We start from the raw sequence: 25,524 nt of genomic DNA, 5'->3' as shown, positions 1-25,524 counted from the left end.
CTGTCCACAGTGAAAGCATGTCTGCCATACATGTCACTGGTGTGTCATGCTTCCTTATAGAAATGTAATTTACTATAGAAAAAACTTGAGAAAAATAGCAGGGCCAAAAAGATGATCAGGGGGTGGAGCACCTCTCCTATGAAGACAGGCTTAGGGAGTTGGGGTTGTTCAGCCTAGAGAAGAGAAGGCTCTGGAGAGACCTTCCGGTACCTAAAGGGGGCCTGCAGGAAAGCTGGGGAGGGACTCTTTATCAGGGAGTGCAGTGATAGGACAAAGAGGAATAGGTAAAAGAGGGTAGGCTTACATTAGATATAAGGAATAAATTCTTTACTCAAAGGGTGGTGAGGCCCTGGAATAGGTTGTCCCAGGGAAGCTGTGGATGTCCCATCCCTCAAGCGTTCAAAGATAGGTGACATTGGCCTTTGGGCAACCTGGTCTAGTGGGAGGTGTCCCTGTCCCTGGCAGGGGGTTTGGAATTGAATAATTTTTAAGGTCCTTTCTAACCCAAAATATTGTATGATTCTATAATTCTATGATGATTCTATGAATAAACCAAATGGATTGCACTATAGGACAGACTATTTCCATTAGCTTGGAAAGCATCATAAGATGACTTAGATAAAGGCTAAAATTAGTCTTAATGAATCCTATCCTCATTTTTACAGGAAATTTGTTTTTGGGGAATGAACAGAGTTTTCATTTAAATTAAAATACCTGAATTAGTTTGATTAAAAGAATTTCCACTCCAAAAAATGTTTTGAATTTTCTTCCTCCTTCCCATTTTGAGACTAAAACAATTTTTTTTTTTTTTGTCTTCTAAAAGTTGAAATTCAGTTAGTACTGTTAATAATATCTTCATTCTTGTACAGCATCATCCCTTTGCTAATTTTATGAGGCTGCATGCTTCTAGAGTGTGATATTTCCTTCAATTCCCCACTTAGACTGTGGCATACTCCATGCCAGAGGATGCTACATCTCTAGCTCTGTGTAAGGGTTATACACCATGTCAAACCAAAACAGTAGAAATGAAAATGTATAGACTAGTGTTTAAATACTGAAAATGTATAGACTAGTGTTTAGAACTATAAAACTTCAGGTTTGCACTGAATCACTGATATCTTACATTTCTCCTTACAGAAGAAATAAGCAATCCTGAAGTACAATGTAGTAGTATGCCTGTGTATTTCTCACATTTATTTGAGGAAAATGAGTTCATGAGTTTCTGTTTTAATTAGAATGAGTCACTGGCTTTGTGTTTTCTTTTGTGACAGAGATTACCTCTGATTTTCTTATTCTATTCATAGAGTAAATTCTTTTTAGACCACAAGTAAGATAATAAGCAGTATCTCAGCATGGTATTATATTTGAAAAAATATATATTTTTAATTATAATTATAATTATGATCTGAAAAATAATTTAACACTATGTTCCACAATTTTTATACAAGGAAATAACTTTATATATCTGAAGTTTTTATTTGACCCTGTCAAATGAATAGTTAACTCAATATTTTCTCTGCACCATGAGGAACATTAATGCTCTCCTGAGTCCAATCTCTGAGCATCACAATGGCCCTGTGAAATAATTTCTTTCACAAAATTCTTTATGTTGTTAAATTTGAGCCTATTCATTATGATTAAAAGGCCTTCCAGAACTTCAGTGCTCTAATAATTAGAAGCATTTTCCTATTCCTCATCTTTATCTCTGGATAGTTCTTACAGACTAGCTCTTCCATGATGAGGGTGTCAGATATTTTTCGCCTGTGTTTATTTGTATGGCAGGCTAGCTACATCCACATGCACTGTCCCATGGTATCAAAAGGCCCAGCCTGTGCACCTAATAATAATAATAAAAAAAAAATATTGGCATATGTGGCAAAGGTGGTGGTGGGGATCATTTTGTTGTACCTGAAATAATGCAAGGATTGTACTGCAGTTTGCTAGTTTATAGCATGAAAATGAGAATATGGCTTCTATGCCCAGATGCATGGCACATGTAGGAGTACTCAAATATGCAAAACTGGTTTGGATGATATTGTAAGACTAGAGAGAATTATGCAGACAGTCCTTGTGTCTTTATATTGACTTATGGAAACACACCCTGGAGGAAATTTTTCTCAGAACAAGAAAGGGACTATCTTGTGGAAAGCATAATGTAGTGATCCATTACACATCGAGACAGCAAACTGACAGTTAAGCAGTATGGAGAACTGATTCTGGCACTTAGACTTGCTCCTGACTGTGTTATATTTAGCAATGTAGATAAACACTGAATGACCAGAGTATGCAATATTCCAGATGAGATCTTGGCCGTGATTGCTAATTCATGTTTCCAAATTAAGTCATCAACAATGTCATTAACAGATTTTTTCTGCCAAAGGGATTAGTTATTTTTTCTGATAAAAGTACTAATAAAAAATATTAAAAAATGCTTGTCCGAAAAAGTTGATTAAGTAGATTCACTCATAATGTCGCTCCAAGCTGTTATTTCCATTCCTTGCTAAAATTACGATACAATTTTTCATACCCAGTTTCCAATTCTTGCCCACTTAATTAATTGTTTTGCCATGACAATAACTCTGAAGATTTCTTTATTATTATTATTGTATTGTATTTTTTTCTCTGCATGTGATTTTTCTGTCTTGCAAATTGTTCAGCTTCGTGTCCATCAGAAACCCAGGACCCCAGGTTCTTTTTTGTCAAGTTGCTTTACAGCCTCAGACCAAAATTCTACCTAAGGTTATTCCTATCCAGGGGCAGGACTTTGCATTTCCTGTGTTGAATTTCACAGAATCACAGAATTGTAGGGGTTGGAAGGGACCTCGAAAGATCATCAGGTCCAAGACCCCTGCCAAAGCAGGTTCCTCAGAGCAGGTTGCCCAGGTAGGCGTCCAGACAGGCCTTGAATATCTCCAGAGAAGGAGACTCCACAACCTCCCTGGGCAGCCTGTTCCAGTGCTCCATCACTCTCACTGTGAAGAAGTTCTTTCTCATGTTGGTGTGGAACTTCCTGTGCTCCATCTTGTGGCCATTACCACTTGTCCTAGAGTAGAGGGGGAGGATCACCTCTCTTGACCTGCGGGCCACGCTTCTTTTAATGCATGAGGTTTCTTTTGGACCATAATCATGAGGTTTCTTTTGGACCATTTCTCTAATCTGTTGAGGTCTCTCTGGATGTCAGCACAGCTATCAGCCATTCAACCCAGTTTTGTATCATCTGCAAAGACGAAAGTTAAGCAGTATTGGTCCTGCTATTGAACCCTGGGAGACAGCACTAGTGGCTGGCCTCCAGCTTGACTTTCTGCTGATCACAACCCTCTGAGCATGTCACTCAGTCCACTTTACAGTCCACCTCGCTTCCCACTTATCTACTCTATATTTCATTAGGCTGCTCATGAGAACGTGGTAGGACACAATACCAAAACCTGAAGTTAACAAACATCAGCTAATTTCTGAGACAGTCATCTTTGTGTAGAAGTCTACCAGTTTGGTCAGGCATGATTTTCCCCTTTCTAAATCCATGATGACTAGTCCCAATCATCTTATTGTACTCAATATGATTGGAAATGTCTTTTGGGATTATTTGCTGTTTTATTTTCTCAGGAAATGATGTGAGGCTATCAGGCCTGTAATTTCCTTGGTCCTTATTCTTGCTGTCTTTAATGGTTTGCCATTTTCCATTGTCAGGAACCTGTAGAAGTTGCCATGATCTTTCAAATATAATTGAGTGTGGCCTAACAATGTAATTGATCAGATCCCTCAGAACTCATGGGTGCTCAAATCTCATGAATTTCTGTTTTCCCTGTTTATTTAAATGTACTGCAATATGAGCCTATTCTGTTGAGGGTAACTCTTCCCTGCTTCAGTATTTTACCTTGGATTTCAGTGACCTGGGATTTTTAAAAGCCAGTCTTAGCAGTAAAGATTTTGATTTATTTATCTGTTTATTTATTTTGTTCATGACCTCTTTCACTAAGTTCTTTGCCCAGTTCAGCAGAGGGTTGATGAAAAAACTCCTGGTCTTTTTTCACCACTCACATACCTGTTGAAGCCTTGCTAGCTGGGTGTTGGCTTTCCTAACCACAACCTTGAACACACAAACAGTGGCTCTTTACTCTTCCTGAATTACCTGACTATGCTTCCACCTCTCATATGCTTCCTTTTTATGTTTGAGGATTGTCAGTACATGCAACAGTTAATCTGTATTCATCCATACAGACCTCCTGTCACCTTTATTTATTTCCCATACACTAGTATGGACTATTAACAAGTTTGGAGAAAGTGACCCTTGAAAATTAACAGCTGTCCTGAATCCCTCTTTTGCTTTGTTCCCACATCCCAAGATTATGAATTCTATCATCTATCTGGGGCCAAGACTGTTGCCAGCCTTTACACTCCTGACCAGTTTTTTGTTTGTTGTAATTCTGAGATCCAACAAAGCACCTCCCTTCATCAGCTTCTTGATTGCCTGTGCCTGGAAATTGTCATAAATGCATTCCAGAAAACTCCTGGATAACTTGAACCCTAATGAGCTGTCTTTTCAGCAGATTGTTGTGTCACTTAAATTCCCCATGAGGGAATGGACCTAGAAACATGAGGCTTCTTCCAGGTGTCTGAAGAAGGTCTCATCTACTTCTTCTTCATTAGGCAGTTACTCAATACAATGTCACCCATGTTGATATACCCATAATACTGACCCATAAAATTTAATGTGGCTCATCATTCACCTTTAGGCAGAGCTCCAGACATTCTTGCTGCTCTTTGTGTAAAGAACAACTCTTCACTTTCCCAGATGTTCTTCCTAAAGAGCCTGTATCCATCTATTGCAGCACTCTGGTTATACGAACCATGCTAACGTATCTCCACCATCTCAATGAGATTGCAGATGCAATTGCACACTGACCTCTAACCCCTCCTGTTCATTCCCCATACTGTGAGCATTAGGGTACAGGCAATTCATAGAGGCACTATGTTGTACTGATTGCCCAGACAACATATGAAAACTTCCCCCGTCATGATGTCTTCCTGCTGCTTCTTACTTGCATGTATTATACACTTGTGTGTATATCCCTTCATCTCTGTTTTATCGATTAAGAGGTCTCTCTTGTCCACATCTTGATTTTAACTTGTCTAATTCTAGTTTCCAAACACTATTAGTCCCCTCGCGCCCCCGCGGGGGGGGCCCTTATTTTTTCTATCAATTCTTTTTCTGTGGAAGTACAAGAAGCTTCTTTTTAAATAGCAGAACCTTATCCAAATTTCAACTAAATGCTGTTAAGGTATTAACTAGGACAGGCTTCAGTCTGAAATTACTCTTTCAAAACTGGGGAGAGATCCTATGTATTCCATTAGACAATTATTTACCCCAGTTGTACTTCACTACAGCTGCTCATTAACATATAATGGTGGTTCTTTTGCTGGGTTTTATTAAAAGCAGTAATATGTGCTTACATTTTAAAAATAATAACAACACTGTGCTGCTTTGCTTTTGAATTAATTCTTAAGTGCATCATTAGCATTCAGAAGGAATTATAACAAGATAATGACTGGAAAATAAAATAACCTTTATAATGATTGCTGTAAAATTTAAAAAAAAAAAAAAAAGAAGAAAAAAAATAAAAAAAAAAGATACATAAGCAATAAAGAATAAAAAACTCCTTCATAGTATATCTCATTGAATGCGCATATACATATAGGCCTCTTTAGGAAGATCTTCTTAGGGAATGTGTTCTTTACCTGACAAAGAACAAAGCTCATTACCACTAGAGTAATCAATAACCTTTGCTAATGTGTTCAGCTGGCGACATAGACCAGATCAATAAAACCTGCCACATGCTTTTGTTTTAGGAAATGAAACCTTTTAGTTCTTAATTAAGGGAGAGACCTCACATCTTTAATGATGTTTGCAATGACTGTTGCCACAGAGGACAAGAAGAACGAAAGCTGAGGTTTGCTCTAAAAGACTTTGACAAAGTAATAAGAGAGTTGAGCCAAAACTGATCTAAATTTGGTTTATTTATTTTAATGCAGGAAGACTGGGAAAAAAATGTTCAAGAGGAAGAAATATTCTGATGAACTACTGTGGTTATTAGAGGAAACACCACTTCCATTAGTACAACATGTTTGCAATCTGGCAACAAATGATACAGAATCCAGCCATGCAGGAGTACTTTTTGGGGTCTTGATTGTGGGTCTTTAAGGCATGGCCACTGTAAATTATAAGTTATTATTTTAATCTTCATCTGTTATTATTCTTCTGACTTCTGTATAATTCTTTTGACATGCATTTTATAAAAGGCAGTTAAGTTAGAGGAAAGCACATGTTGAGTGAAGAGCTGGAGCAAACTAACAATAATGACTGCACTAAAAATGCCTCTACTATGTACAGATAATAAAAGCATAAACGTATGAGAGGGAATGAATTACTTTAAATGTTTAATAAAATATCTAATCTGCATAATACATGAAAGATGCAAACGCGCCTGTACACATGGGTCTTGATGATGGTATTATTGTTTTTCTAGTGCTAGTATGCTGGAAAACAACTCAAATTAGAGATTTATATAATTGCAATTAACTCTTCCATTCCTAAAGTAGTTATTATGGTAGATTTGCTGTAACAAAATCTTAAAGGTTCAAACACGGTTCAAGAGCAATCTAAAGTTTCATATTTGCAAAGCATTAGAACTTTACAGAAAGCGACTGACAGTTCACCCATTTGAGTAGGTGTGGGGGTGTGGAAGGGAATGTAAGAATCAAAAGAGAATTGCTATGCATTTGCATAGCAACTTAACAATGCCAAAGTTTCCATTATCAGTAATCCTACAAATGCAAATCTATATGCCTAGTTTTACTCACATGAATGATTATTTGTAGGACCAAGCTCAAAGATCATCGTTATCAACTGAGAAATAAAAAGCTTTAAAAGCATAATGATTGACTCCCTTTTAATTTGCACAGTGCAAGCCACCACTAGATGTACTGAAAGAACATAGTAGTTTAAAATTAAGAAATTAAATTTAGACCAGGAGTACCTAAAGAGTACAGAGTGATGCAAATAATAATAATAATAATAAAAATCAGAACAAGTAAAGAGGTAAAGAAACTATATTCCATGCACAAACAAATAAGTATCAAATTTACAATGTCTCTAAGTCATATTCTTATCATACACTACAGTGCTTTGAGGGTTACACTTGCATCCTGAAATGCAGAATCTGGCCTATGAAAGACTCTACCCTTGTGCAGCAGATGCTTATTGTTTTGTTGGGATATTTTATTTTCTTTGTGGGAGTTGTTTTTTCTTTAGGGTAGGAGGGGGAAAGTGGGATATTGTGGTAATTGTGTTGGAGCAATTCTTGCTGAATAAAAACAATTAAGCAACAAAACCAGTATTTTGTCTTTTCAAACTTTTTTTTTTTTTTTAAGTGTTAAATGTTTCATATTTTTCCAATTTGGAATTTATTTTTAAGCATAAACAAAATATGAAATCAAGAACTGCAACTAAAACCTGAAATTTTGGGTACCATAGGTTTTAAATGTTATTTCCCCCTGTACTCAGCTCTGGTGTGGCTGGACCGTATTCAGTTTTGGACGCATCAGTGCAAGAAGAACATTGAGGCCCTGGATCATATCCAGAGAAGGGCCACAAAGCTGGTGAGTGGCCTGGAACACAAGTCCTATGAGAAGCAGCTGAGGGAACTAAGGTTGTTTGGTCTGGAGGAGAGAAGGCTCAAGAGAGACATTATTGCTCTCTACAACTAACTGAAAGGAAGCTGTGGGGAGCTGGGGGTCAACCTCTTCTCACAGGTAATTAGTGATAGGATAAAACAGAATGGCCTCAAGTTGTGCCAGGGGAGGTTTAGATTAGAAATTAAGAGACATTTCTTCTCAGAAAGAGTAGTCAGGCATTGGAACAGGTTGCCCAGGGAGGTGGTGGCATCACCATCCCTGGGGGTATTTAAGGAAAGGTTGGAATATTAGTACTTAAGGAAAGGTGGAATATGAGGGGGACAGTTGAACTAGGTGATCTTGGAGGTCTTTTCCAACCTTAATGATTCTATGATTCTGTGTTTGTTCTGGTGAATTGAATATTCACTTGGAGAAAGACCTACCTATACTCATCACCAGCAGAAGCACAGTGTATAATTTCTTTACTGTTTTTTTGTTTGTTTGTTTGTTTGTTTGTTTGTTTTTAGCCATCTTTAGCCAGCTTCAAGTGTAGACATCCAAAATTCATTCAATAGATTTAATGTGGATATCTGCTGCACTTAGTTTTTCTACAATATCTGAGACATCAAAATATATCTGACAGACAGGTAAAACACGTTTTCTGGTGAGATAATGCATGACATGTCTGCACTAGATGCCTGTGTGTAGGCAAACAAGTTATCTCCCAAATAAAAGCCCATTTTCTTTATAGTCATTGGAGCAAGAGAACAAAAATGAGCTCAATTCTAGAAATGCTTGTTGAAGATGACTATGTTAAGATGAAATGAAGTATCATCAGAAACTGCTACTGTCTGAGGGCAAAGTAAGAAGACTTTTGAAGACTTGTATAGGTCACACTTTAATTCTTATAAAAATGAGTTCTACCTACTATGAAAGTAACACCTCTGCATGTTTTAATAGTATATCCTGTCTAAAGCTACTAAGGACCTTGCTGTTAACTTGAATGGGGTCAAGGGTCAACATTCTATTTGTATGAATTAAGGTATAACAATAAAGTAACCATTTTCCTCCACCTTCTATTTTTGAACATATCTCAGATTTTGCATATTTCCAAATTTCTTTAGGTGTTCATATATTACAACACCAACCTGCAGAAAAGAGCTTATTTTAGGAGATTATAATATATAAAAGACAAGCTAAATTTCTGAGAAAATGGTTGTGGAGAATGGTCAGAATTATCAGTATCGCTGATAAACACTATCCTTTGTTACAAGGGAGTTGAGAAACTTGTACTTGTTTATCTCCAATACAAACTTTGTGGATGGAGATCCACAGGCTTGGCATGAAAGGCTGATGAATGTTAGGATATAAAAGAATGTTAGGAGTTAGTATGTAAAAACAAACAAACAAACAAACAAACAAAAAACAGTAGGGAAGAAAGAAGAAATTTCTCAAAGAGGCAGTCAATGGTCTTTACTCCTTCTACACCAAGACAGGGATGCCTTCTTGGTAAGTTTTGTGCCCTCACCCTTTGGTGACGAGTACCTGAGATAGCACTTTGCTAGCACTATTTTCATATATTAGTGCTCTTGCAGTAAGTATATTTATCAGTGGCAGTTCCAAATCTGTTATATCTGTTGACTCATTAAATACATCTAATTATATGAAACTCTCAGTGAAAGTCCTTGGCAGAGCTCTGAAACAGGCAAACATTTGACTCTGATAAGTCCCCTTTAACATGACAATGGAAGAGGCTAAAGTAGCTCTAAGAGGCTATATTTAAAACAGATGAGGAAGCTTAGTAAAGAAATATGATCAAAGCAACATAATATAAGTCTGCCAGAAATAATAGTACATATTAAAATTTCTCCTTTTAACTTAGGGTATGGTCTTTTGAAGATTTGCATATACCCATAGCTGTTGAACATGTTTCTTTCTACAGATTCATTGAAACAACTTGTAACAGAATGGAATGTGGAAAAAAAATCAGGAGAGGAAAAGAGAAGGTGCCAGGGAGACTTCAGGATTAACACTTCTGTGTTGAATATTTAATTAGCCAGGGATAACAACAGATAATTATGAAATGAAGCATAGTTTTATTATACATTGTTTTATAATTCTTCTGGGTGTGTCATAAAATTATGAGCATTTATACTTTAAAAAATGAACCATGTGCTTAATGCAAATGTAATCATGCTAATGCACTTCATATTCCTTAAAGTGCTCATTGGGAAGGTGGGTAATAATGGGAGGCTTTGTAAACAAAATCACTGGGAGATACTAGATGTAGCACTACTGAAGCACTTTATTGCAAAATTTGGAGAAGAGAAAAAAAATTACCAAAAATCAGCTCTTCACTTGTGTTTTTTAATTCTTGGATATTTTTATAACATTTATTTCTTTTGTTATTCCTTTATTTGTTAGTGCTTCTCATAGAAACACTAGCTTAATTAGATCTCTTGTCCATCTTGCAGAGGCCTTGGAAATTCATTAGCTGTCTATGGTTAGTCATTACATTAATGTCTAAATCCAGATGGCCAATGGTTTCTAGCGTACCATAAGGTTTCCAGAAATTCACATAGGAGGGCAAATATGGTCTCCTGAAGAGTGACAGCTGTAAGGCATGAGGAATAACCTAAACTTGCTAAAATGGAATAACCTAAACTTTCTAAAATGGCACTAGACATCTATGTTTAGACAACTGAATCACACCATGGACAGCTTTTTATGTGTATCTATGTTTGGGTGTCTACTGACACAGGCCCTGAAGAACCCACTATAAGTTGTCTTTATTTGAGTGGGAGGATTGGATTTTACCTCTGGAACTGCCACCTCAGTTCTGTGATTCTGTTCTGCTGATATGTGCAAAAACTTTTGCAGGAAGAGCTGCTCAGGAATGCTTCTTCCAGACAAGTGGATTTTCTAATAGCTGTAAATACAGTCATGCTGAGAGCTAAACTGAAGTTTCTTGATTTGTACTCACATTTCCTATCTTCAATGGTTTATTTTGTTACAAATGTGATTTTAATGCTTCATAAAAGTGTGTTGGTCAGAACATGGGATCTGACTAAAAATTTTATATGGACTTGTAGAACTCTTCTCATAAGCAAAATGTTTTACTGTTATCCAAAATAGGTCTTGAAAGTTAGCTTAGTGGTAAATAACTTGAATCCTCATATGACAACTCAGCCTTAATATCTGGATCATTCACAGAGAGCTATTATTTCATTTTTTTTTTTTTTTTTTTTCATTTTGAAGCGTTCCAACTGCTTATCCCAAGAATGGTACTGGGGAATGGTTCTCACCAAGACTCTTCTGAAAACCCACTGGAAAAGAGACTGGATCCTTTATTACCCCAATAGTTCTTCAACATCATGCCAACACTAATACTTTCAAAGACTATCCCTTGTGGAAGTATAAGGTCAAATCGAAGACCTATGAAATTCAACAATCTGTATTCCATAGTAATAGAAAACTGAAGAGTAAGAACAGGTAAAACGTATATGGTACTTCCTCTTAGTAGTCTCCCAACATATCACTCATACCCCCAAATTGTTACTGATTACTTATTTTCAATACTCCACTAGACAAAACAAGTTATAAACCTAGAAAATATTGCAAGAAATAAAAGTGGTAAGTAAATATCTTCTCTTAATACCTGTGAAAGAAAATGATCCAAAAGAATTCACCTGCAGAAAGATCTTTTGGTGTAGTTTCAGATTTGCTTTGCTAAATCTTAATTTGAATGCCTCACTAAGTTGTTCTTGTGCCAATATAATCTTTTAGTAGTGACTCAACTACATATATGTATTCACTTTTTAGTAAGGTGGAGCTTATTTCCAACAAGGTTTTCATCATAGAGGAGCATGTGAGAAAGGCTGTGAAATTTAAGACTGCAATATTGGTTCTCTCATTGAAAGACTCTCCACAGACTCTACATAGAAATCCCTTAGCTTCATTCCCCTTGTATTTAAAATTATGTTAGAAATAGATGCATGATGGGGAAAAAAAAAAAAAAAAAAAAAAAGTATAGTTGCACCCTCAGTTCCAATTTCAGTTCAAAAAATATTTGTAAACTGATACTGTGTTTCTAAACTCAAGACAGAACCCAACTACAGTACTGTAATTAAAACTCTTTCTGGGGCAAGACCTTTCACCATTAAGCCTAGAAAGATTTTTTTCTTTAGTTTTTATAGCTGACTCATAAACCCTGAAAAATGGATCTTATAATGGAAATGCTGACATAACATTAACCATAGAAGCAAGAATAGCACCACAGTAATTTATTTACACACTGCTTTTCAATTACTTTGCCTGCTATTGTTATCATTTTTATGGCAAGTATTATTTTTCAACAAGTTTCTGATTTGCAATTTTATACTGCAATCTTTACAGTTGGCTGGGGTCTTCTTACAAATTAATTACACTGTTCAAAGAAATTGCTTAGGCTTAGAAAACTGACGCAATTTATTATTGTTTCCAAAGGGAAAACTTAATGTCTTCACTACAGTATTGGCCCAGTCCTATTGTAGTTTTCTCTATAGTGCTAAGCATAATAATAAAAATGATAATGCAATAATAATTCTTAAAAATCAGTGGGAGACATCTGTTCAAGTCAGAAAAGATTGCTGACCTAATTCTCTTCTCAATTCCAAAGATTTAATACTGGTACAACTTCAAATTCTGTTAATTTATTACAAACTGTACCACTTAGGAAAGCTAAACCTCTCTCTTTTCTAATGGAATGAACTAAAATCTGAAGGAATGTATATAAACCACAGAATTAAGGTCCAAGATTTATAGGAGGAGAAGACAAGGACTTCATTCATAACAAAGTTGTAGGAAGAATAATAGAATATCTGATATGTCTGTAAGCTATTAATACAGAAATACAAGGAGGTACCTCAAGTCTTAATTCAGGATCAAAGCAACAATTTAACCATCATCACAGAGGCTTTCTGTGATATGCTGCACATCTGACACAGATACAGAACACAATTTGTTTAAGGAAACACTCAAGGAAAAAGGTAGGGAATGTGTTTTACATGAAAGGTCTAAATACAAGTTTAGATGCTACATGAGAACAGACTGATTGAAAATGTGTGACTAATGTTAAAGGGGAAAAAGAAAAACACTATGGCTGGGGATTACCCTAAGTAACCAAATTCATGAAATGAGTAAAGCCCAAGAGAGAAGTTTATTTGTGACTGATGCAAGAATGAATGAAGTGTCATAGCTGGTAATAATGGGACCATTTAACTATCTAGAGATCTGTTGGGAGAACTGAAAGGAGACATATTGTTCAGGAAGGTTATGGAATTAGTTAAGAAGTGATTTAAAAGGAAATGGAGACATCAATTAGAAAAGTAAATCTTCTCCACTGATTCTTTTAAAATTGGATGAAGTTGCTGAAATGAATGTGACAGTGACAATGTTATGGCATGACCCTTAAAAAAGCATTGGATAGAGAACAGCAAAGAACAAGTGACTCTCAGAAACGAAACTAAGAATTGCTAAGGAAATATTCATAGTAAGAAAGTATATAAAAATTAAAAAAAAAAAAAAAAGTGAGAGAGAGAATGTGCAGGATTACTGATAGCTTTTCAAAGAAATAAGTGCAAATTATTCCATTTCAGATGGTGACTAGAAAAAGCAGCAATAGATGAACTCTGTTAAATCTTGTTTTCTTCATTGACCTCAAATTCAACAGGAAAGTTCACAAAGCAGAAACATGACCAAATACTGAAAAACAGTATTAAGGAAAACATTCGCGTGAGACTTGGGGCTTGATAAGAAATAAGATTTCTGAAAAAAAAATATTCTGAAAGTACATTAACAGTAAGAGGAAGGAAGGTATTAGCTTGTTAATGAGTGGGAATTTGTCCAATGTGCAGACAAAACAGTTACATCCTTGTTTATACTGCTCCTACCAGGAAAATATGACCTGCGTTCCAAACCTGAACATAGACTCAGAGGAGCTCAGATTCCCATATGCTTTTTTTATTCCGTTTCACTTCAACCATAAGATGAAATCAAAGAAGGACTTTTCCAATCAAATGCAAGTATAAAATATGAGGTCTATTTAGTACACAGAGTGCTGTCCTATAAATGTGTCAATGACACAATTCATTAGGTTAATGATTTCAGACTTCATACACTAAAAGGTAATATAGAAATCTAACAGTGAAAAAGAAACAGTGTCATACATTTCACACTCTTGTGTCAACAATATCAGGGTTAAAATACTCCAATGTACAGTACTGAAGTAGTACGATTGAGAACTTTATTTTTTTTTAATTATTTTTGTTTGGTCAGTTGGTTTCTTTCCTCAAGATTCATCTTACCTGATGTTTAAAAACGTTACGGAAAATGTCAAAATATCCCCCTTCAGTTTTGAGATTTTCTTACTTCAGCTACATTATTAGTGTTATCTGTCTTATTGTAACCTTTGTAAGTTGAAGAAATTATAGTATATGTAGACAAGACAGCAAAGTGAAAGAAAGGCTTGCGGCATTCCTCTGAAATGCATATTTTTTACTCATACTGCCTTTCCACACTGACTGTCTATTGCAACTGTGCCAGGGGATGAATAAGGCAAACACTGAAGAAATAGTCATATTGACATGCAAAGGAGGATTGCAGGGACTTAGTAGCACCAATCTGTAATTACCTATGCAGAGGGGAGATAGTATATATTACCTACATAAACAACTAATTGTATTTCATCAGGTATTGCATCAGGCAATGACTGATAAGGGGAGTATCTGGATACATCAATCTAGTGAGGTTAGAAGAAAACAATCTCTCTACCATGCCCATATTAGTTTAAAAGAGCAGTGATATTTCTCATCTTTGCTCACCTCATTGATACAGAGTTTCCCATATGGTGTACTGCTGTCAATTCCCTGGATGCATGCTAGCCTCCATTTGTGTTATTTATTTAATGCCTACCTCACCTTCTGCAGTGAGATCCTACTTTATATACCTTAATTTTGGCAACTTGGCATTCCAAGGGGACATGTCTAAGATTTTCTAGTTAATATGATTATATTTCTCAGGATTCCAGAAGTGCTGCCAGGAGCGTTTTAGAAGCTGATCCAAAACTCACAGAAATTTACACTCTTTTTTTTTTTTTTTTTTTTTTTTTTTTTAATGTTTTTGCAGTTTTTTTTATCAGGCCCATGGTTTGTTAAGTCATGTGATAAAAAGTGTATGTCCATGCAGAGAAGAGCCTCAAGCAGCAATGGAAGAAGGGGAAGCCCAATAACACTATGACTGAGCTGCTCTTGGGACATCACAGCAGAGCAAACAGCTGTGAGCCATTAAGAGCCCCATCACCCTACAGTCTGGGGTGTGTTTGTTGCACTGATAGAAGTGGGACGTAGTATGGGATAAGGTGAAAGGCACTTTAGGATTGCACAGAAATTACTGTGGGATGTTCCAGCAAGGAACAAAAGGTGGGGAAAGGGAATGATCAAGGGGGGTTGGGGAGGAAAAAGGAAGAACTGGGGATAAATGGGATAAATGTGCTGGTTGTGTGCAAACAGGCTGGTCAGTTCATCTGCTTGGCCACGCCCTGTACCTGACTAGCAGTCTGTTGAAGCTTCTCACTAAACCCCATTTCTAACCATTTTCCCAATTGTGTGCACAGGTGTGTGTGTGTCTGAAGGACAACCCGTGGGGTGGAACCACAAGTCAAAGGAGCCTGGGCATCCATGGTGCTCACAACTGGAGTGAGTGTGGGTGTGCAAGTGAGTGTGTGAGAGCAGGGAGAGATGCTGCTGGGTGAGATGATGAGCAGGTGATATGGGCTGGTGCCTTGAGGGTGTCTCTGAGGGCAGAACCATGGGAAGAGCTGGCTGCTGGAAGGAAGAGGAGTCCAGGGCAACCGCTAGAGAAGCCACAGAGTCTGGGTGTGGACTAGGAGAACCACTTGTATGCATGTGTGTGTGCATGGATACTTGCAGCTGGAATAAGGCTGTGGTCCTGGGTGCTCAAGAGTCCATCTGCCAGCAACTGGGCTGACTGGGATCCAGGGGCAGCTACTGGGTAAATTAAATGCCTGAGCCCAGCTGCAGGAGAACTCCACATATGTGGACATTATTATATATGTACTCCTACTAAAAGATCTTCATCCTGTTCTTCCAGAGAGGGGAGCAGGATGAGTCTGATGTTGCTGTTGGTACTTTTGTAAGTGTTCTGTGTGTCTGTGTGATCTGTGTGTCTGTCTATGTACATATGTATAAGTGTGGTGTATACATGTGCGTGTGTCTACTGTGAATACATGCTCAGCCTTGCTGCTGGTTGGACCTGGGGGGCATGGAGCTGCAACAGCCCCATCTATTCCAGGCTTCTCTATTCAGCAACTACCTAATGCCCACAGCTCAACTATTTAATTAATTGATTGTCCCAAACCAAGTACTGCATGTCAAAGTAATGAGCCTTACTTGGTTCCGTATCTCCTGAAACCATCCTAGAGCATACAAATATTTAATGACATATATAAAATATAGTCATAATAAAATGAAGATTAGGTTTATGTGACTATTCTCTCTGTGTTTGTATGTATTTACGCAGACTGTAAACTTAAACTACAACCTACATTATTTAAAGAAATAGCCATACTATAACTTGATTCTCCAGGGGGAATGGTGGCTGAGAGGCTTACCAGCTCAGTGCCTAAATCTATTATATTGGACAGTTAAAATCATACAGTCACAGTCCTTGGTTATTCTTCTGCTATCAATGGTCATTTTGGCATCTTCTTTTATTTTGGCATCTTCTTTTGTTTTTCATCTCTCTTTTTATGACTTTCTTCTTGAGTAACGCTAAGTGAAAATAAATTGTAAAGGGGAACAAAAAAGGAATCCATGCTGCTCAATGTTTGAATGCCCTTTAACAAGTTGCTATAGAAACAACCTTCCCATTAATAATATGAAAAACATTGAATTCAGAAGACTTCTAATTTACTTTGTAAAATCAAATTCCGTGTAAATATTCAAATTCTATGAAGATCAAATGTGTTTTGAAATTGTGCTTTTCACAGTTTAAGAAAATCCACACTCAAAATGCCAAAGAAGCCACTCACAGACAGTGTCATGTCTTAGAGATAAGCAGTGTTTGTTGCATATCAGCAGTCCCTTCTCCTTCAGAAACTCTATACTGGCTGAGAGGGAAGGCAAAAGAGTCACTTTAAATTTGTATTTGTAAAAAACTTTTACAACATACTTGACATTTCATTTCCAGCTAAATGAGTGTTTTTGTGGCTATGAAACTCTAGAAGTTAGGATCCTTCCTTTGTTCCATGGAGGTCCACTGATAAAGCCTTACTCTTATTAAAGGACTTTGTTACTACTGCTTAGTATGTCAACATGTCTGTGTGTTTGTATGTGTAAATATTTAAGTGTACAACATAAATAACAACATAAACAACAACATAAGAACAACATCTGAACAAGAACAATATAAACTATAGGAAAAATGGCACATTATTCCCAAAATAGAACAAAAGATAAAGAAATCCTCTAGATGATCAAGCTGAGGAAGAACAAGAACAGCAGAAACCATAAAACCATAGTGGTCCTTAAGTCTGCTGTATGCTTGGCAGTGGGTCCTCTTTCTTGATTTACACTTAGAAAAGCAAACAGCATGAGGCATTTAGCTCAGATCAGAAATGCCACTGGCTTGCTGTTATAAAGTGCATTTCTTAGCAGCTATATCATGGAGGACTATTTCAGATAGATATTAAAAGAAGTGTTTTTTGTTTGGTTGGTTGTTGTTGCTGTTGTTTTTGTTTGACTGTGGATTTCTGACTCTAGTGATTTTTGGAGTCTATGAAACTTTGCTTTTCTTAAAGTGGCTCTCTTCCTTGGTAACTTCTATGACTTCAGAGCATTCAGCCCAATACTGGTACCTATGCATTCAAAATAAATCAACAATTCTCTGCCCTGTAAAATTCTGAAACAAGCTATTAGGAAATAAGATGAACACACTGACCAGCTCTGCTGGTCATATAGTGTACTGTGATTATATTGCTTACAGCAAAATGACCTGAAAAGAATATGTCCAACAGACCAACTCAAAACATCTAAAAATATCCCTAGAACTTTTTGTCTGTACTTTTCCAGCTATTTTTAACAGTTCAGTGAGAACAAAAGAAACTCCACGTAATTTCATTTGGACATATTTTATTCCACTTTTAAGAGATAATTTGCTGATTATTACCCTGTAATTTAAGGCTACATTTCAAACATATCTTATTCTTTACTCTGTTTCACCGAATCAAGGCACTGTTCGATAAGAATGAGGTTATCAGGAACTAGCCCTGCTGGAGGGAACCTTAGGCAAAAAGTGTTCACACAAACCGTTCATTAAATGACTGTGAATAATGAAGAAATTAATAGAAATTGTTGTCTATTTACAGAAAATTCAGTAAGGGTTTGGATTTGACAAACAGTTTGGGACAAATTGTTCACACCAGAAATGCATATAATCTCTCTAGCTGTATGCATATTTTGGATTAATAGGGAGATTTTTCTCAGACCCATTTTTCCCCTACATCATCCGTTTGTTTTGTTCTGTTTGTACAGTTTGCACAAAATTGCTCAGCTTGTGGTCTATAGCCGGCAATTAACACCACTTAACAGCTGTTAAATAGGGTAATCGCCTGTTGTTATCCTCATGTAGCTCAATTCAGATGCTAATTGCTCTCAGCGCACCACTCATAAACCCACCAGAACACCAGGTATGATCTGCTAGAGATGGTCTGATGTGAAATGGGCTGTATGTTCCTATCAGCTGGACCGGCTGTCAACACATATCCAGTGCGAAAGCACAAGGGAGAGGTGGGAAGGATTTCCTCTCGTGGATATCAGGGGGTCGGGGAGCCCACAGCTGGTAAAATCTGCTGGATGAGAGTAATTGCCGGTAAATTCATAGACTGCAAGTAGTCCCACTGTGAACAGCAAGGGGACCATCACTGCCCTGGTTTGAAGCAAGAGAAGGAAATAAAGCACAGCATCTTGTGTAATCCCCACGTCATTCCCAACTGGACAGTTATTGCTTTCTCATTCCTTTTTCTATTATTCTGAAAACATTTTTAATGCAGATGAAGCAGATTTTTTTTTTTTTTTTTTTTTTTTTTTTTTTCTGATTCCAATCATCACTTTATAACCAGAAGAAGAAAGCTAGTGGCAGAAATAAATTGAATGAAATAAATTCATTGTTAAATTAACAGAAAGAAGTCGTGATTGTGTTACATTATTTACTTACAGAATGCATTTACAATGCTCTTTTTTTGTGTGTGAAGTATTCTTGAAATACCAGTAATCCATAATGTGAGTATATTTCAAATATATGCGCATCTTCTCTTGGCCTGCAGCTATACAAAGAAATGAAATATGTCATTTAATACAAATGAAATATGCTTTCTAATTAATGGGAAACTTACAAGGGCAGTAATCAGAAATAGAAGAGGTATCTTTTATTCATATATCATTGTATATATCTCTTTGCAGCTATTGAATGTGGTTCTAGAATAAGTAATGTAAAGTGAATCATGATATCTTGAATTTATCTCAGATATCCTCTGTGAGCCTGACGCTGGTCACTTACGTGGGATATTTTAGAATATATATTGATTCCAGTTTTTCTCTTTTTGAGAGAGCTACTAGTTTAAGGAAGCTGATTAGAAAAGATAATGGTGATTTGTAGCTCCCAAAGACAGGGATAAGAACATTAGGCCTTCCACAACACTGGAAGTTAGTTTTCTCCATGAACTACAAGAAAACCACATACAAGAGAAATTATTCGGAAATGGTTATTGCACTGTAAAAAAAACTGAGAATCTTCCTGTGTTTCCTATGTATAAAATCATACACTTGCAAGATAATAGCTACATTGTAAGTAGCCCATTTTTGATTGTCAGTAAACTGTTAAGGTGGATGTTATTCAACTTTCCCTTCAAGTCAAATTAAATGGTTTAGGCAAAGATCCAGACTAGGGTTTGTGGTTTATTAACTCTGGTATCACCTTCCGCTAAAAATAAAACAGAAAATATTTTGTTTATATTGATAAATATTTTGTTTATATTGTTTTCTTTATTGCCTTTCTTTTAATCTGGTTGTTTGAATGCTGTTTGCATGTCTGTACAAATAGTAGATTTGAGAATCAATCTTAAGAGCTGATACCTTTGTCCTATAATGCATATTAAAAAACACCACCAACAAAACAATCCTCACCACCCCACAGAACACATGCAGCAACACAAATACCTTAAAAGTTCAAATTCACAAATATAGAATGAAATTGAAATGCATCTGTAACGGGTCAAATCTATTTCACTGTATAAATTTGTACCCTGAATATGTCATAGCTTTGGCTGGAGATGAGTTAATTTTGTTTGTAGGGGCTTGTATGATGCTGCGTTTGGGAATTTTGATGACAATAGCAGTGATAGCACACCACTATTGGTACCTGTTGAAGAACAGTGCTCACACAGCCAAGGACTTTTCAGCTCCTGGTGCTTCCCTGCCAGCAAGGTAACTGCGAGTGCACAAGGAGCTGGGAGGGGACACAGCCAGGAGCTGACCCAGACCAGCCCAAAGGATGTCCCACACCACATGGCATCATGCTCAGCAATAACAGGTAGGGTAAAGGAGGAAGAAAATATATGGAGTGACAGTGTTTGCTTTCCCAAGCAACTGTTATGCATGATGAGCCCTGCTTTCTGGGAGTGGCTGAACAGCTGCTTGCCAATGGGAAATAGTGAATGAATTCCTTGGTTTACTTTGCTTGCATGCATAGCTTTTGCTTTACCTTGTAATCTGCCTGTATCTCGACCCATGAGTTTTTGCACTTCTACCTTTCTGATTCTCTCCCCCAACCCACCTGGAAAGAGTGAGTGAGCGGTTGTGTTATTCTTCATTCTGGGTTAAACCACAACAGACTGTACACTACTTTCTGTTAAAATGTTGTGTATCAGCTGAAGAAAAATTGAGAAGGTTAACATTAATTCATTGTTTTGACTGTGAAAATGATGTGAGTGTTGTGAAAAATTCAATTCTGAATTGCATTAAACCTGGGAAGGTATTTCAGGATTTCAGTTGCTGTAAAGTTGCTACAGAAGAAATGTTGAAGTCAAAAGAACTGTATTTCTGTCTTTAATCTAGCTATGAAAAGAGGTATCTCAAACAAGCTCATAGTTCGTAGCTTAGGCAATTTAAGCCATCTGCACATTACAAAATTAATGTCCGCACAAAACACCCTGGCCTTCTAGGTCTCAGAATTTACAAATCCAGTCTGAGTCCCTTTGTTCTCATATAGCAAAGGGTAAGAATTACAACTTTAATAATAGCCAACCTGCTGATCAGAGACCTACATGGCTTTCAACAGCACATACAAAAATGAATCTGGGTTTTGTCCCATATTATCTGTGCACGCATGCGTTAGGTACATTTGTGAGACGGTGATTTTCAGGATGGAACTTCTTGGTGAACCTGCCTTGCTTATTTGTTTACAGATAACTAACATATTACACTGAACACTCAGGATAGTTTTAACCTATTAATACCTAATATTTTGGTGGTTAGAATAATCATCCAGAAAAAAGGATAGGAATTTTAATTTTTCCCTACACAAGAAGGCTCATATTTACAGTTTTATCTTCCCCTGAAGGCTAGGATCAGGAGAATAGTCTGTATGGTGGCAGTTCCTCAGGGTTACAGAGCACTCCCTTGGTCTAGACATTTCCCACACAACATCATGTCTACACAATTCCTCTTTTTACTCCTTATAGAAAGATTGAATCCTTTGCAACTGCTCTCTCCTTGTTTCCCCAAGCTGCAGCAATATACTGCAGCAGATATACTGTCTCAGAGGTATTTATATAATATTGCCTAGTAAAGAGGAAACAGAAATATTCCAGGGTTTCCAGTATCTGATACAGCCAGAATACACAGAAAAAACTTTCCCGGGGCTGTTTTGAATTATATGAGAATTTGTTGCTCTAGGCAAGTTCTAGATACACATATAGGTGTGGATATTTCATATAATCTGAAATTCAAACATGACAAAAACTTGCCATTTAAATGGACCATCCAATATGGCAGAAACTTCAAAGACAAAATCCAGTCAGAATTGAGTTTTGGATAGGATACAGAAATGATATGACAGATCTACATGGGGAAAAAAAAAAAAAAAAAAAAAGGAAGGAAATTGAAAAATCATTTGCTCCCTTGGTTTGTTTGTTTCTCTCTCTTTCTTTCTCTTTTTGTTTATTAGTGCCTAATGAATATTTCAGAAGTTTTAAAGTACTGTTTTGAATTGGCATAGGTAAGAGAGAACTTTTGAAAACACCGGCCATATTTTACTGTTTCATACAACATCATCAGTCTATTTCATTAAGATCATTGAAATTCAAAGAGTTATCAGTGATTTGCATCGAAATATGGGACAGAGGGGTGGGAGACAGAAGGATGTAGCTAACCTCTTCTCAGTGGTTTGTGGGGATAGGACAAAGGGCAATGGCCACAAGATGGAGCACAGGAAGTTCCGCACCGACTTGAAAAAACTTCTTCATGGTGAGAGTGATGGAGCACTGGAACAGGCTGCCTAGAGAGGTTGTGGAGTCTTCTTATCTGGAAATATTCAAGGCCCGTCTGGACACCTACCAGGGCAGCCTGCTCTGAGGAACCTGCTTTGGCAGGGGGGTTGGACTCGATGATCTTTTGAGGTCCCTTCCAACCCCTACAGTTCTGTGATTCTGTGATTCTGTGAAATATTATTTTTAGGTTTTCAATTGCTATTTTTAGGCACTCTTCCCAAGCACATCAAATTATTTTTCAGCCCAGGTGTAGGCAGGCTCAAAATCCAGTAGACTGGCAATAATGTGGACTTTCTGTTAATGCAAAGTTGAATGTAAAAACAGATACTGTTTAAATAATTTGTCTAACAAACACAAGTTTAGCAAAAGTGGCCAAAGAAAAAGTACAAATAACTTCTGAGACATGCCATAATCATCTATGAGTGATGAATACTGAATGAGAAATAAATGACTTCATAAGACATCAACCCTCATATTGTAAAGAACCCTTAAGGTCCAGGAAGTGTCTCATTTTTGAGTTATTGCTATGTTGTTTAAAACAGCAGAAATCAAGAGTTTATTACAGACATAATCTACTTTTGACTAAACACTAGATAGTAATGATTTCAAAAGATCTTTAGTTTTATATATATATATAAGATATATATATATTTGCCACAAGATCTTAGGCAAGCTCAGAGCTAAAGTGTAGGTCTGAAAAAAGGTCTTTAAGTTCAGATAATAATAATAATAATAATAATAATAATAAAAACTTTTACTCATACTGCCTATTAGTGAAGTACATTAAGTTTTGGTTGCTGTTGTTAATCTTGTTCTTTTGAAGAATCTGAAGATATTAACCTAATATACCATGTAGAGCTATCTTGACTTTGCATTAGCAAAAGCTCTTTGTCAGGTACAGTATGCAATGTGAGCCATTATTCTGGGACAAGCATTGGTATTTCAGTTGATCACTAAATCTGCCATATTATTAAGGGTTAAGCTCTCCATATATTTTCCATAATGACAAATCTGAGGGGAATTTCCATATGGGGGTGCCTGGAAGACACAGACAGTGTAGTCCTCTCGGTAACAACTTGTGGGAAGGAACACAGTTTTGTCATCAAAAGAATTGTGGTATGAGATTGGAAATAAAACCCAACATCAACATAATAAAATAATCTTTTTTTTTTTTTTTTTTTTTAAAAAAAAAAAAAAAGCTTTAGCTCTATTTACTGATCTCTTAAATGCAATAGTTCTAAGAATATCTGAGGTGTGAACAAAAGAGATTTTAGGAAGTCCTTGTTGCCATCAAGAAAAGTATCTGGAACCATATACCAAGGTACAGTTTTAAAACACCTGTTTAAATTTGCAAAATGTTCTTTAGACATCTGAAGAGGAGGTCTCTGCTTTAAAGGAGAAATAAAATATTCAGAATAATTTCAAACCCTATATTTTTTTTCTCTTTGTCAGTAAAAAAAATGTGTGCTAAAGAAAAAAAATGTGTGCTAAAGAATTTGGTAACAGCTCTACAAATGTTTCTAAAACTGCCTGTAGAAATTCAAAATTTTGATGTTGTTTGTTTGTTTGTTTATTGCACAGTTACATAAACATATTTGGTACCTCCCTACCACTGAAGCCAATGGTGATCTATTTTTTTTACAGTAGTAACAGTATAGGATGATTACTATTTATCAACTTCGCACTAAAAATAGATATTTCATCCTTTCTCTCTCCAGGCTTGTCTTGCTTCCAGTCCATGTCTTATACCCAAGAAACCTAAGGACACTAGAAAGGTGGAAAGGAAAGAAATCCTTTTCCACATAGATCACAATTAAAGCATGTAACTTATTGCCACAAGACATTAAGAAGGCCAAAAGTACAAATGAGTTCAAAAAGGAATCGAGCCTATGCACAGAGAATAGGTCTTTAGTGGCTGCTAAACATGATCCTGAGTATGTAACCTCTGGCTTGGAAAAGTCTCTGAACTGCTGATTATGGAAAAATGGCAGCTGCATGAGCAACAGAATCACTTTACCCAAGTCTTATTTTACATCCTCTTTCTTTCTCTCTGGCCATTTAGGAGGGATTAATTTAGTTTCTGTATGACCTTATATGGCAGATCTTATTTTGCTTCAGATTTTTCCTGTGCTGGATACAACCTAGTTAAATCATGGCTGTGCCACCAGGCTCTGAGTTAAGGAATGGAAAATGTGAAGGAAAGAAGCAGTCAGTAAGCTATTTGTTGCATGTTTTGCTAAGAATGTCAACATTTTTTTTTTTTTTTTTAGTCTGTTCATTTTTCATTTGGTATCTTTTGTCACTTGTCCACTATTTTTTTTTTTTTTAATGTAATACAGACAGTAGGACATCTTAATTCTCTCTCTCTCTCTCTCTCTTTTTTTTTTCCTTTCTTTTTCCTTTTTTTTTTTTTTTTCTGATCAAAAACATTTTTACTGCTGATATTTGGTTTTGTGTTATTGAAAGAAAATACATGAGGCAACCAGCAGAAGACTTCTAAAGAGATAACTGCTTGTTTGTTTATTTTCTCCAGCCAACTGGGATATTTTCTTAACTAATTTTCTTTTTAAAAATAAGGAAAGAAAAGCTTATTTTGAAATTTTATGTGTTGGCATTTACTTTATGCTGTTTTTCATTTAGCTTCTGCATATTCTTTAATTAATATTCAGGTTGCTATGACAGTTATAAAAACAATAATAAGTTCAGTGGTGACTTATACAGAAGATAACTATTAAATTATTACTTACAATGCACATGCCTAATGCAGACAAACTTTGAAATCAGCGTAGTGTCAAAAACAAGGTTTGAGATCCCACACTTATTTCACTCAATGTCCTATCTCTAAAATTAAAATCTGACTAGAAAATTTCTAGGCTGTCTGGATCCCACTGGTAAATTTCCTATAGTAAAATAATGGACATTACACCATCAAAAAGAAAGATGCAAAATCATTAAATACTCTTACAACTTTTAAATACTTATTAAGAAACAATATTTTCCTATCTTGGTAATATATTATTGCAAGTTGTAATTAATTATTTTTTTCCCATCATTTGTTTTGTAAAATTCTTGGAAAAATATTGCAGAAGGAGGTTTACAGATTATACATACTAGTTCTGTAAAAAGTTTTTCAGTGATATTTAGGTATGCACAGTTAAAAAAACAAAACAAAACAAAACAAAAAACAAAAATTTAACACTTAACATGTATGTACAGGTATGCCTGAGCGACTAACTAGGTGGCCTTTTTTC

The sequence above is a fragment of the Oxyura jamaicensis genome, chromosome 1, assembly GCF_011077185.1.
Source record: "Oxyura jamaicensis isolate SHBP4307 breed ruddy duck chromosome 1, BPBGC_Ojam_1.0, whole genome shotgun sequence".
NCBI classification, from domain to species: Eukaryota; Metazoa; Chordata; class Aves; order Anseriformes; family Anatidae; genus Oxyura; species Oxyura jamaicensis.
The sequence above is the reverse complement of the archived record's forward strand: the minus strand, read 5'-3'. Positions refer to the sequence as shown.